The sequence below is a fragment of the Abramis brama genome (assembly GCF_963993115.1).
Source record: "Abramis brama genome assembly, chromosome: 20".
Classification (NCBI taxonomy): Eukaryota; Metazoa; Chordata; class Actinopteri; order Cypriniformes; family Leuciscidae; genus Abramis; species Abramis brama.
In genome coordinates this window covers 29,832,935-29,845,752 of record NC_139982.1, presented here as the reverse complement: position 1 = coordinate 29,845,752, position 12,818 = coordinate 29,832,935, and the positions used below count along the sequence as shown (strand labels likewise).

At 43.1% G+C, this 12,818-nt stretch overlaps 1 protein-coding gene across 2 annotated transcripts in view; it reads left to right on the top strand.

Annotated features, from left to right (window-relative positions):
- Nucleotides 1-9,604: 9,604 nt before the first annotated feature.
- eps8l2 (EPS8 signaling adaptor L2) overlaps nucleotides 9,605-12,818 on the top strand; it is a 45,125-nt gene continuing 41,911 nt past the window's right edge. For both annotated transcript variants that reach the window (XM_084095769.1, XM_084095768.1), the window contains exon 1: nucleotides 9,605-9,882. The gene's annotated coding sequence lies outside the window, so the exon portion shown is untranslated. The remainder of the gene's footprint in view (nucleotides 9,883-12,818) is intronic.

The following is a 12,818-nucleotide window of genomic DNA, read 5'->3' as shown; positions in this document are numbered from 1 at the left end:
ACTGACTTTGATATTATTTTCATTAAAGAGTTAAAAGGAATAGTCAAACATTCATTCATGTTTTAATGATGCCCAGATATCATTAAAACCTTTTCATTTATGGAGTCAGATGAAATAACGAGAGAATACATATTCAAATGTATTGCATTTAATCAAAAAATACTTTGCCTCAAGAAAAGACAGTAACACGCTAAGACCTTCCGCGCTGGTCTGATGCCGGCTTTGGGCCGATCGAGTGCGAGCTTACACCAGTTGTGAGACAGGATCAGCCCCAGACTAAGTCGCCGTCTTGGCTTCTCCTTTAGCAGAGCCCTGAGGAGGCGACAGCATTCTGTGCAGGAAGATGTCTGATTATTACCTCAAACAACACATCATGTTTTGTATGACTGTGAATTATTAATTCTAGATCTCACCTTTTGACAGGTTGGGTCTAGACCAGTGCTTCTGCTTCAGCAGCATCAGGTCATAGTCACTAGGGAAATGTCCACACAACATCACGAACATCAGAATCCCTAGTGACCATGCCGTCGCTTGCCTGCCGTGGTACTTCCCTCTGAGACGGTACTCGGGAGGACAGTATGCTGCTGTGCCTGAGGAAAGAGGTTAGGTCTGATGTGTATGTTTGCATTATCTCGTAACTCATCACTGGAGTTAAAGTGCCAAACTGCAGCTTTGAGTGACAATACATACCACGGTATGACCTGTACGCGGAACTCTTCAGAATGTCCCCACACCCGAAGTCAATCAGCTTGACTTCAGATGTCTCGCTGTTGATCAGGAGATTCTCCAGTTTAATGTCACGGTGGAGAACTCCGCGATGGCAGCACGTGTTGGCAGCGTGAGCCGCCTGCCTCATGATGTGCCGGACCTTCTCTTCATCGAGTCTATCACCATGACGTCTCATGAACTGGTCCAGATCCTCACAGGGAGTGGAACATTCGAGGAGGGTGTGGTCAGGGTGGTCCCGCCAGTCCAGCAGCCGGATGATCTCTGGCACACTGGGACCTTTACTGGCCAGGATGGTGAGGGCGATCTCTTTAGGAAGAGGCTTTGGATGATCAGGCTAGAAAAATTTTGCAAATAAATATTTAGCTCAGTCTTGGACCAGTTTGTTAATTGAATAAACAATCAAATATTTGTCTGTGATAAAAGTTAATATGAGATGTATTATAGTGTGCAGCGTACTTACAATGAATATACAGTGAGGAAAATAAGTATTTGAATACCCTGCTATTTTGCAAGTTCTCCCACTTGTAAATCAGGGGTCTGAAATTGTCATCGTAGGTGCATGTCCACTGTGAGAGACATAATCGGGAAAAAAAAATCCAGAAATCACAATATATGATTTTTTAACTATTTATTTGTATGATACAGCTGCAAATAAGTATTTGAACACCTGTCTATCAGCCAGAGCATGTGAGCGGAGTGGAGCGGGAGCGAGCGGGGAGCGGGAGCGGGCGGATCTTGGACAGAGCGCAGAGCGGCATTTTTAAAAGGACGGAGCGTCGCCTTATTTCCCGCTCCAATTTCGCTCCAATTTCGCTCCGCTCACACCACGAGTCTGAAGCATGCTCAGTCAAACCTAAACCAGGATCCATCTGTCTTGCACAGTCATCAACAGTAGACTATTTTCAGTCAAAACTCGGCTCAATAATGGAGTTCAAAAAGTAGGCTACTTCAAAAAGGAAAATGAGAAGTCATACAGGTCAGGTGTACTATTAATATAACTAACTAACAATGATAATGTGGTACAAGAAAACGAATGTGGAGACATCGTTTCAGTCAGCAAAGATTCATTTTGGAATCTCAAAAGACACATGGGGGAAGAAAACGCTGGGAAGAAAACAAAAGGTTAGCAAATTGAATACGGTAACTTGTAACAAAGTGTAAATTAAATATAGCGTAATATTCAAACAAATTCGTTTTTTCATTCAAGTAGACCTAATGGTTCGTTTTATTTAGCCGAATCTGGAGCGCGAAGCAAACCTCGTTGAGCGCTGAGCGATAACGAGCGGAGCGGCCTGATGTAGCTTTGAGCGGAGGAGCGGAGAGGTGAACAGTTCCGTGAGCGATGAGCGGAGATTCTCACCGCTCCACTCCGCTCACATGCTCTGCTATCAGCTAGAATTCTGACCCTCAAAGACCTGTTAGTCTGCCTTTAAAATGTCCACCTCCACTCCATTTATTATCCTAAATTAGATGCACCTGTTTGAGGTCGTTAGCTGCATAAAGACACCTGTCCACCCCATACAATCAGTAAGAATCCAACTACTAACATGGCCAAGACCAAAGAGCTGTCCAAAGACACTAGAGACAAAATTGTACACCTCCACAAGGCTGGAAAGGGCTACGGGGAGATTGCCAAGCAGCTTGGTGAAAAAAGGTCCACTGTTGGAGCAATCATTAGAAAATGGAAGAAGCTAAACATGACTGTCAATCTCCCTCGGACTGGGGCTCCATGCAAGATCTCACCTCGTGGGGTCTCAATGATCCTAAGAAAGGTGAGAAATCAGCCCGGAACTACAGGGGAGGAGCTGGTCAATGACCTGAAAAGAGCTGGGACCACCGTTTCCAAGGTTACTGTTGGTAATACACTAAGACGTCATGGTTTGAAATCATGCGTGGCACGGAAGGTTCCCCTGCTTAAACCAGCACATGTCAAGGCCCGTCTTAAGTTTGCCAATGACCATTTGGATGATCCAGAGGACTCATGGGAGAAAGTCATGTGGTCAGATGAGACCAAAATATAACTTTTTGGTCATAATTCCACTAAACGTGTTTGGAGGAAGAAGAATGATGAGTACCATCCCAAGAACACCATCCCTACTGTGAAGCATGGGGGTGGTAGCATCATGCTTTGGGGGTGTTTTTCTGCACATGGGACAGGGCGACTGCACTGTATTAAGGAGAGGATGACCGGGGCCATGTATTGCGAGATTTTGGGGAACAACCTCCTTCCCTCAGTTAGAGCATTGAAGATGGGTCGAGGCTGGGTCTTCCAACATGACAATGACCCGAAGCACACAGCCAGGATAACCAAGGAGTGGCTCTGTAAGAAGCGTATCAAGGTTCTGGCGTGGCCTAGCCAGTCTCCAGACCTAAACCCAATAGAGAATCTTTGGAGGGAGCTCAAACTCCGTGTTTCTCAGCGACAGCCCAGAAACCTGACTGATCTAGAGAAGATCTGTTTGGAGGAGTGGGCCAAAATCCCTCCTGCAGTGTGTGCAAACCTGGTGAAAAACTACAGGAAACGTCTGACCTCTGTAATTGCAAACAAAGGCTACTGTACCAAATATTAACATTGATTTTCTCAGGTGTTCAAATACTTATTTGCAGCTGTATCATACAAATAAATAGTTAAAAAATCATATATTGTGATTTCTGGATTTTTTTTTTTAGATTATGTCTCTCACAGTGGACATGCACCTACGATGACAATTTCAGACCCCTCCATGATTTCTAAGTGGGAGAACTTGCAAAATAGCAGGGTGTTCAAATACTTATTTTCCTCACTGTATATTCAGTGTCTTTTGTCTTTGTGACGTATTTCATGGCCACCTGATGAACAAAACAAACAATTAATTTGTGTGTAGAAGCCATAAAATACACTAAGAGGGCGTGGAGTGATTTATTAGAAGGATGAGATTGAGTCGGGGAAAATTCACAAGCTAGATCATGTTTGATTTATATTGACTTTAAGATCATCCTCCAGACGTCTCTCTTCATACACCACACCAAAACCACCTTTCAATGATGGGAAAAACCATAAGGGGCAACCAAAAGAGTATCCCTCCGGAAGCAGTACCGCCAGACACAAATACTGCTGCCTCAAGCCAAGGCGCAAGGCGCTACACATGGGTTGCTCGCCCCGCAAGACGCAAAGGCGAGAGGAGGGATGATGCGTCTCCCATTGCAGCCCGCAAGACGCCAAGCTGCACAAGAGACGCCGACTGGAGTGGCCTTATGTGACGACCTGAAAAAAGAACAGATTTAACTTGGCAAATTCTTCCTATGAGATAATAAATAATTATTTAGCCGATCTTAGGTTCGCTACCTTAAACCAGTTGTGAGACAGGATCAGCCCCAGACTAAGTCGCCGTCTTGGCTTCTCCTTTAGCAGAGCCCCGAGGAGGCGACAGCATTCTGTGCAGGAAGACGTCTGATTATTACCTCAAACAACACATCATGTTTTGTATGACTGTGAATTATTAATTCTAGATCTCACCTTTTGACAGGTTGGGTCTGGACCAGTGATTCTGCTTCAGCAGCATCAGGTCATAGTCACTAGGGAAATGTCCACACAACATCACGAACATCAGAATCCCTAGTGACCATGCCGTCGCCTGCCTGCCGTGGTACTTCCCTCTGAGACGGTACTCGGGAGGACAGTACTCTGCTGTGCCTGAGGAAAGAGGTTAGGTCTGATGTGTATGTTTGCATTATCTCGTAACTCATCACTGGAGTTAAAGTGCCAAACTGCAGCTTTGAGTGACAATACATACCACGATATGACCTGTACGCCGAACTCTTCAGAATGTCCCCACACCCGAAGTCAATCAGCTTGACTTCAGATGTCTCGCTGTTGATCAGGAGATTCTCCAGTTTAATGTCACGGTGGAGAACTCCGCGATGGCAGCACGTGTTGGCAGCGTGAGCCGCCTGCCTCATGATGTGCCGGACCTTCTCTTCATCGAGTCTTCCACCGTGACGCCTCATGAACTGGACCAGATTCTCACAGGGAGAGGGACATTCGAGGACCATGACGAAGTGGTCAGGGTGGTCCTGCCAGTCCAGCAGCCAGATGATCTCTGGCACACTGGGACCTTTACTGGCCAGGATGGTGAGTGCGATCTCTTTAGGAAGAGGCTTTGGATGATCAGGCTAGAAGAATTTAGCAAATAAATATTCGGCTCAGTCTTGGACCAGTTTGTTAATTGAATAAACAATCAAATATTTGTCTGTGATAAATGTTAATATGAGGTGTTTTATAGTGTGCAGCGTACTTACAATGATTAAAAATTCAGTGTCTTTCGTCTTTGTGACGTATTTCACGGCCACCTGATGAACAAAACAAACAATTAATTTGTGTGTAGAAGCCATAAAATACACTAAGAGGGCTTAGAGTGATTTATCAGAAGATAATTCGCTAACTAGATCATGTTTAATTTATTTTGACTTACTTTGAGATCATCCTCCAGACGTCTCCCTTTGTACACCACACCAAAACCACCTTTCCCCAGCTGATCACCAATAGTGTAGTGACTGAAGATGTAGTCTATCAAAAGACAAAATAACATAAAATTCCACAGAAGTGAGAGGAGTGTCTTGTGATATGCAAAATTGAATTCATATAGTTTTTCATTTTAATGTATTTTAAATAATTAACAGACTATATTGACATAGACATATGTAATGTTGTATCATATAATGAAGATCTCGTGGCATTGATGTGGATATTGGGATAATTTGTACTGACTTGTATTTGATATTGTGTGTGAGTTTTTACATGGTCAAAACAGAGATCTAGTCATTTATATTCTCATAAGATGATCTGGTGTAATTTACCATCACTACTTCTTGCATCCCATGCTACCTTCCTCTTCTCTCCCTCATCCTGCGTCCGCTTCTCCTCTCCCTGACCTGAGCTGCTCTCTGGAGCCTGTTTGCTGGCAGCTCTCTTTCTACTCTCCTGCACTCTCCCTGACTCCTTCCTCTCCTCCTCCTCGCCTCCTCCACCACTTTCTCCTTCTCTGCCCATCACCTTCCTCTCCTCCTCCTCTCCTCCTCCTCTCCTTCTTCTCCTCCTTCCTCTCCTCCTCCCTCTCCTCCTCCTCACCTCCTCCTCACCTCCTTCCTCTCCTCCTCTCTCCATCACCCTCCTCTCCTCCTCACCTCCTTCCTCTCTTCCTTCCTCACCTCCTCCTTCTCTCTCCATCACCCTCATCTCCTCCTCACCTCTTTCCTCTCTTCCTTCCTCTCCTCCTCCTCCTCTCTCCATCACCCTCCTCTCCTCCTCACCTCCTTCCTCTCTTCCTTCCTCTCCTCCTCCTCCTCTCTCCATCACCCTCCTCTCCTCCTCCTCACCTCCTTCCTCTCCTCCTCTCTCCATCACCCTCCTCTCCTCCTCACCTCCTTCCTCTCTTCCTTCCTCTCCTCCTCTCTCCATCACCCTCATCTCCCCCTCCTCTGCTCCTTCTTCTCCTCCTCCCTCTCCTCCTCTCTCCATCACCCTCCTCGCCTCCTCCTCACCTCCTTCCTCTCCTCCTCTCTCCATCACCCTCATCTCCTCCTCCTCTCCTCCTTCTTCTCCTCCTCCCTCTCCTCCTCTCTCCATCACCCCCCTCACCTCCTCCCCACCTCCTTCCTCTCCTCCTCTCTCCATCACCCTCATCTCCTCCTCCTCCTCACCTCCTCCCTCTCCTCCTCCTCCTCTCTCCATCACCCTCATCTCCTCCTCCTCACCTCCTTCCTCTCCTCCTCCTCTCTCCATCACCCTCCTCACCTCCTCCTCACCTCCTTCCTCTCCTCCTCTCTCCATCACCATCACCTCCTCCTCCTCACCTCCTCCTCCCTCTCCTCCTCCTCTCTCCATCACCCTCCTCTCCTCCTCCTCACCTCCTTCCTCTCCTCCTCCTCCTCCTCCTCTCTCCATCACCCTCCTCTCCTCCTCACCTCCTTCCTCTCCTCCTCTCTCCATCACCCTCATCTCCTCCTCCTCTCCTCCTTCTTCTCCTCCTCCCTCTCCTCCTCTCTCCATCACCCTCCTCTCCTCCTCCTCTCCTCCTTCTTCTCCTCCTCCCTCTCCTCCTCTCTCCATCACCCTCCACTCCTCCTCCTCTCCTCCTTCTCCTCTCTTCATCACCCTCCTCTCTTTGCTCTTTCTCTCACCAGCAGTATCAACATGGGTCTCAATCTCATCGCGATGATGAGCATGTTGAACCGCCGTGTTGATGCTGGGTTTTGGGCATGTGCTTTGATGTTGATCGCACACCTCGCCAATCATCAAAATCACTTTACAAACTAGCAGTCCCATCGTCGCTGTGAAAAACCACTGTCACTCTCGACCACTACAACAAACCCGCAAAGTGTGTATGTCTGTGACGCGCTTATAAACCACGAAAGTTATATTCGAACGCGCTATGACGTCATAAGACACAAACACGCACAGCGGCCTTGAGCATCTCAAAATATAAATGTATGTTTTTAAAATAAAACATGTTTTTTAGGACCAAAATCTTTCAGAACAGTGAGATAATGCAAATATGATAATATATAAGCCATATATTATATTATAAATGCTTAATACATATATATATATATGCACTATCCAGGTGTTTTCGATGTTTTGACTGTTTAAAAAAAAAAATCATATTTATTTTTCTTATATATCACAGTCAACAAAAAATAAAATGTTTTGCTGAAGGGAAAACCTTTTATTATTAATATGAGTTATTGCTGTAAATAGTTTTACAATAGTTTCACGTGGCCAAACTTCTGTAGCCGTCAGTGTATTTGGCACGTTGCTAGTTTCTCCAGTAGAGGGCGTGTATTTAACATGTAATGTGTTCAGATTTGATTTATCTTGTGCACTCTGTGAAAGGTTTATTGGTTTAAATCCCTTCTTTATCATACTAAAATGTTTTTTCCTGTGTGAGTGAAATCATGGCAGTGCCCTACAGTCAACTTTGCAAACGGTATATTCAAAGCCACAGGCAAATCATTTCTCTCCTAGAATTCCCAGTTTCACCAAACCTCAAACAAAGTCATTTGCTCCTGGATTTATCACCCTTTGAGAAGTTATTCTTTCGTGCAGTTTAATGAATAATGTTTAACAGAACTTGCTTCTTTTAGCAGTCAAGGTAATCCTGAGAAAGTGAGTGTTTTGTGTCATAGTTATGTCCTCTGATGTTAATTATAAACCAAAACTCAAGGTTCTCAAAATCAAACACTCCACTGGACTTCAGCAACCTGTCTGCATACCACTGGGCACTTTGTGTGTGTGTGTGTGTGTGTGTGTGTGTGTGTGTGTGTGTGTTTGTGTGTGTGTGTGTGTGTGTGTGTGTGTGTGTGTGTGAGTGTGTGTATCAAGTCTTTCTGTTTAGTTTGTCATAAATTTCCCTTACTTTTTAATGTATGTTTTTTTTTTCACTCCATAGAACAAAAAGGAGTTATTTACCATCCAAGCTGCTCTTTTCACTGTGACCACAGCTGTCAAGTAATGCAAGATTGTATTAAATAACATTATTGGTCTATTTCTAAGCTGTTTTATGACTTCAGATGATTTACAGTGCATGTATAGTATTTATATAGAATATAGTATTTTGGAGCTTGACAGCTGGTCCCCATCCACTTTAATTCCACAAAAGAACATTTTACGGGTTTACAATTTTACGGATTTACAATTCTTCGGGTGTAACAATGTGAGGGTGAGTAAAACCCATCCTGATTTTACACACATCATAGAGAAAAGTGTGTTTGCTTGGCGAGTCGTGCTCCATACAGTGACATCCAAACCTGTGCAATGTTCCAGCCCGTTGCTCTTCTTTCACTCCGTTCTTTTGAAGATGCCTCTCCTTGGTCATACAAGCTTACAGAACTGGACCAGGAACAGGAATTTGCTTACACTCCTAAACAAAATTCACAGGATGCCATGCATGTTCTGTTATAAATGCAGAGGTTGTTGTGATTTCAGCCAGGAATGTTCAGTCAGATATAATGAATTGCATGTCAGAAATATGATTAACAAGTTATGACAATATATGTCATCAAAATAAGTTAAAGCAATTTTCATCTTGTTTATGTTATACAAGATTCAACTCATTTCTAAAAAAAAAATGTTTTAATGTAATTTAAGTTGAAATGATTTAAACATTCAAGTTGATTGTACTTAAAAATTGAAGGCAGCGACTTTATTTTTATTTTACAGTGTAACACGTTTGAAATTTTGAAGTATAAATACTGAAATAGTATTTTCTTATAAAACACACTCCAGTAATCTTTGTTTTATTTTACATGGTTTTGCTTTGGAGAAAAGCAGACAATTTGATTCTCATTCCTTAGTAAGTAAACTTCATTTTAAAACACTTGCAGTCAAATAAATAACTTTCTATGTTATGAGGAATTACATAAATGCATTGTGTGACACATGCAGCACCTTATATCGCATTTTCCAATGTTTTTTAATTCAATAAGTATTATTAATATAAAATGATTTAATTTCAGTTCACTGTTAAATATTGTTTGCCTCTAATATAGCCTACTTTAATATTCTTTGCTGTTTTAAATTTTTGTGATGTCAGTAAATAATGGATAGTCATTTAATCGCAATGCAAATTTTTTTTTTTTTTTTCATTAGCAGGGTGTTGCCTCGAGGCGTTCCCCAAAAAATAATAATTTTAAGGAAGAGAAGTGAGTACATTTTATGTGAACATTCCTTTCATAATTGGCTACAATAGAAAAAAGGGCTATTAAAATGTTTATTTTTTTAAAGCTACAGGGTGAAGCTCTATAAATACTCCATGACTGAAATGTTTTGTGTATGTTCCAGAGAGACTGCATTAAATATGCATGCGTTCATATGCAGGCTCCGCCCCCATCTCGCGCTGCAGGTAGAGTTACGAGCGCGAATCACCTGTCACTCTCGCTCGCGCGCACCTGTCGCATCGTTCTAGCCTTTTGTCCTCACTTTTATATTTAGTTTTTACATTGTCAGCAAGGTCGCCTTGGCTACCCAATTCGCGTCGTGTTTGGAGCAAAGTTCACTTCTGTGAGGAAACAGATTGAGATGGAGTCTTGAAGAAGAGTTTACCTCAGGAGTTTTGGAAACGGGAGGAATTATCGGCGAACAGAAGAACGGGATCTTAGATTCTCTCAGCTGAAAGGGTAAGAGCTTTATCTTTATCATCTTTATCACCGTCACCACTGAGAGTAACGCGACGCGACGCGACTCGTCTGAACCCGAACGCTCCCGTTTTAAGCTTGTAAAGCGCTCTTATTTGCGTTTCTCTACAAATATGAACGCAACGCAAATAAGTGCAAATGTTCTTTGAGTGCTTTTGGTCATTGGTGCTAGTGAACGCTTTAAAGGACTTAAAATGCGTCTATGAGACTTTGTCAACATTTATATTTTGGCTTTATAAATAGATTGTATGTCATATTCAGTGAGGTATTGGTGCCTGGGGAAGTGGGTAGTTATGCCCCTAATATTTTTTTAAGCGTCCCAGCAAAGGATGAACACTCTGTGTTATAAACAGTGACATGTAAGACCAGTCTTGCATATTAGTTCACCTCAAAATGGGCCAGTAGTATTTGCACATTATCACTTAACATTTGCTGCTTGACTTCACGGAGAAATGATCATTATGAAATTAATATTAGCCACAGAAGAGGTGCAGTTTTTGCAATTAATACTGACCCACAGACTATACACTCTTAGAAAATAAAGTTGCCTACATAATTGTACCTTTAGGGGTACAATGGCTTGTCACTGGGGCATACCCTCAAGGGTACAATGTACCTTAACCTTTAAAAGAAACGGTACATATATGTACCTTTTAATGCTTTTTGACCCTCAGAAATGTACCTTGAGGTCCAATAATAAGCCATATAGGGTACGTTAGTGTAGATTGTACCTTGGGGGACAGAAATGGACTCCTACTGTACCCCTATTTCTGACAGTGTTGGAAGAGACAACTGAATAATTATGAATATTGAGTGACTATTCCTTAGGCTTAGTCATCCACATGAAAATTGGACAACTATTCTCTCACCTTGCAAGTAGTCAGCGCCAGTTTCTTTTGTGGACTATCTCACAGCTGATTTGCAACAGATAGGTATCACAATAAGAGCACGTGTTGTATTGTTTTTATTTTCCTTTGGAAAACATTTACAAATCAGGATCAGTTCCAGGCAGACGTGACCACATTTTCAAACCACAGCATTGACTTGTGAGAGTCCTCCATCAATCACAAATCGAAACTTTTACCTTTCCATCTGGGATCAGGCTGGTTAAACAAGCCAACACAAACATCCCTGTTGTTACTCTGGTCCGTCCTTCTGTTACCCGACGATCACAATACGAGACAAACACACTTAACATTCCCATCATCATCATTACAGGTGGGGAATAAAAGCCTTTAGCTGGCACTCAGGCTTTTTGCTCATGATTCACATTATAATGCCAATTCACCCCATGCAGGGTAAAGGTCCTGCTGACATTATCTCCATTTGCACATCTGTTTGAGGAGGCATTGCATCATTTACCGAAGTCAATAAAGGTGAGCTTAATGGTAATGGGTGCTTGACGTTTTTGTTTATGGCTTTTAAAGCTCGCACAGATCTCTGGTTTATTCAGGCCTGGGCTCAGACTGACTGAGGTCACACAAAACGTTAAATTGATTGGTCGCTGTAATTCCTCCCACATCGATGAATCCATCATCCATGCCTAAAAATGAGCACAATGCACAATAGAGCATCCGAAGCGAAGACGCTCCCATCATAGGGTTAATTGTTTTTGCTCTGTGACCTGAGTGAAAGCAAACTAAAAGACATATCATGTTCCTCGTCAAAAGACGGCTGATCGTGGGTGGTTTTGTTGTTGCACATTTGCTTGGAAACCGAGGTGGTCATTAAGATATTCGTAGGTTCAGATGTGACAGTTCTGTGTGTTTGTGCATGTGTGTGGTTTTGATCGGCAGCTTCATGCATGTTTCAGTGACTGTCGATCAAGTTAAGCACGAGTCAGAAAGCGACTTTCAGCTGTCAAGTAGGAATTTGAATTGAATTGATTTGCATTGAATTTATTACAGTGGTTTGCCCACAGGATTTCATGTGGAATGACTGGAAGAGGAATTTAGTGAATTGCAATTCAGAGAAGTTCAGCACAGTCATACAACAGGGATTTTATTATGTACACAAAAACACATAATTGCATAATTAATTGTGACTAATTTTGCCTGTTTATTTCCTGATATGTAAATACGCACCACAAAACTACACTTACCTCCTTTAGTTTCATTCTAAGTATACTAATATCAATGCACTAGTAAGTGTACTATTTCAATACAACTTGGGACTAAATCTGCCCACTTTTTAGTGTATAAAAGTATACTTTTAACTAGTACACTTTAAGTGTAACCGTAGTAAACTTGGAGTACACAACTACATTTTTCGTTTGTACTGCAACTACACTATAGTGAACTTGTAGGTACACTCTCAGAAAATAAAGTACATAATTGTACCTTTAGGGGTACAATGGCTTGTCACTGGGGCTGTACCCTCAAGGGTAGAGATTATTGATAGTTCCCTTTCAAGGGAACTCGCGTTGCGTCGAGTTTGACGCTATGGGAACGCTTTGCGTGATGACGTCTTGAAGCACATGTAAAATCAGTCCAATGGTGTGGCGGAACGTCAGAGGCGGGTGACGTCACGTACCAGGAAGCTATAAAAGCCGGCCCGAAACAGAAAACGAAAGCTTTCTGAGTCTTCAGTCGCGCTCTGTGTTGAAATCTGTCCTTGTTATTTGGTGTTGTCTGTCTATATATATATATATATATTCAGTATGGCGAGCAAGCAGCAGTTTAGAGTGTGTGTTCATCCTTGCCCGCGTTATATAACGGGAGGTGATACTCACACTCTTTGTGTTGTTTGTTTGGGAGAGGAGCATGCCCAGTCAGCACTCGAGGGTGGTGACTGTGTGCATTGCTGTGCGCTTCCATTGCGGACGCTCCGATCCCGCTTGGCTCGGTTCAATCCCGACCACGTTCCCCAGGGCTCGGGTCCCGCCGCGGCTGAGGCTCGGCGGCGATCTCAGACCTGGG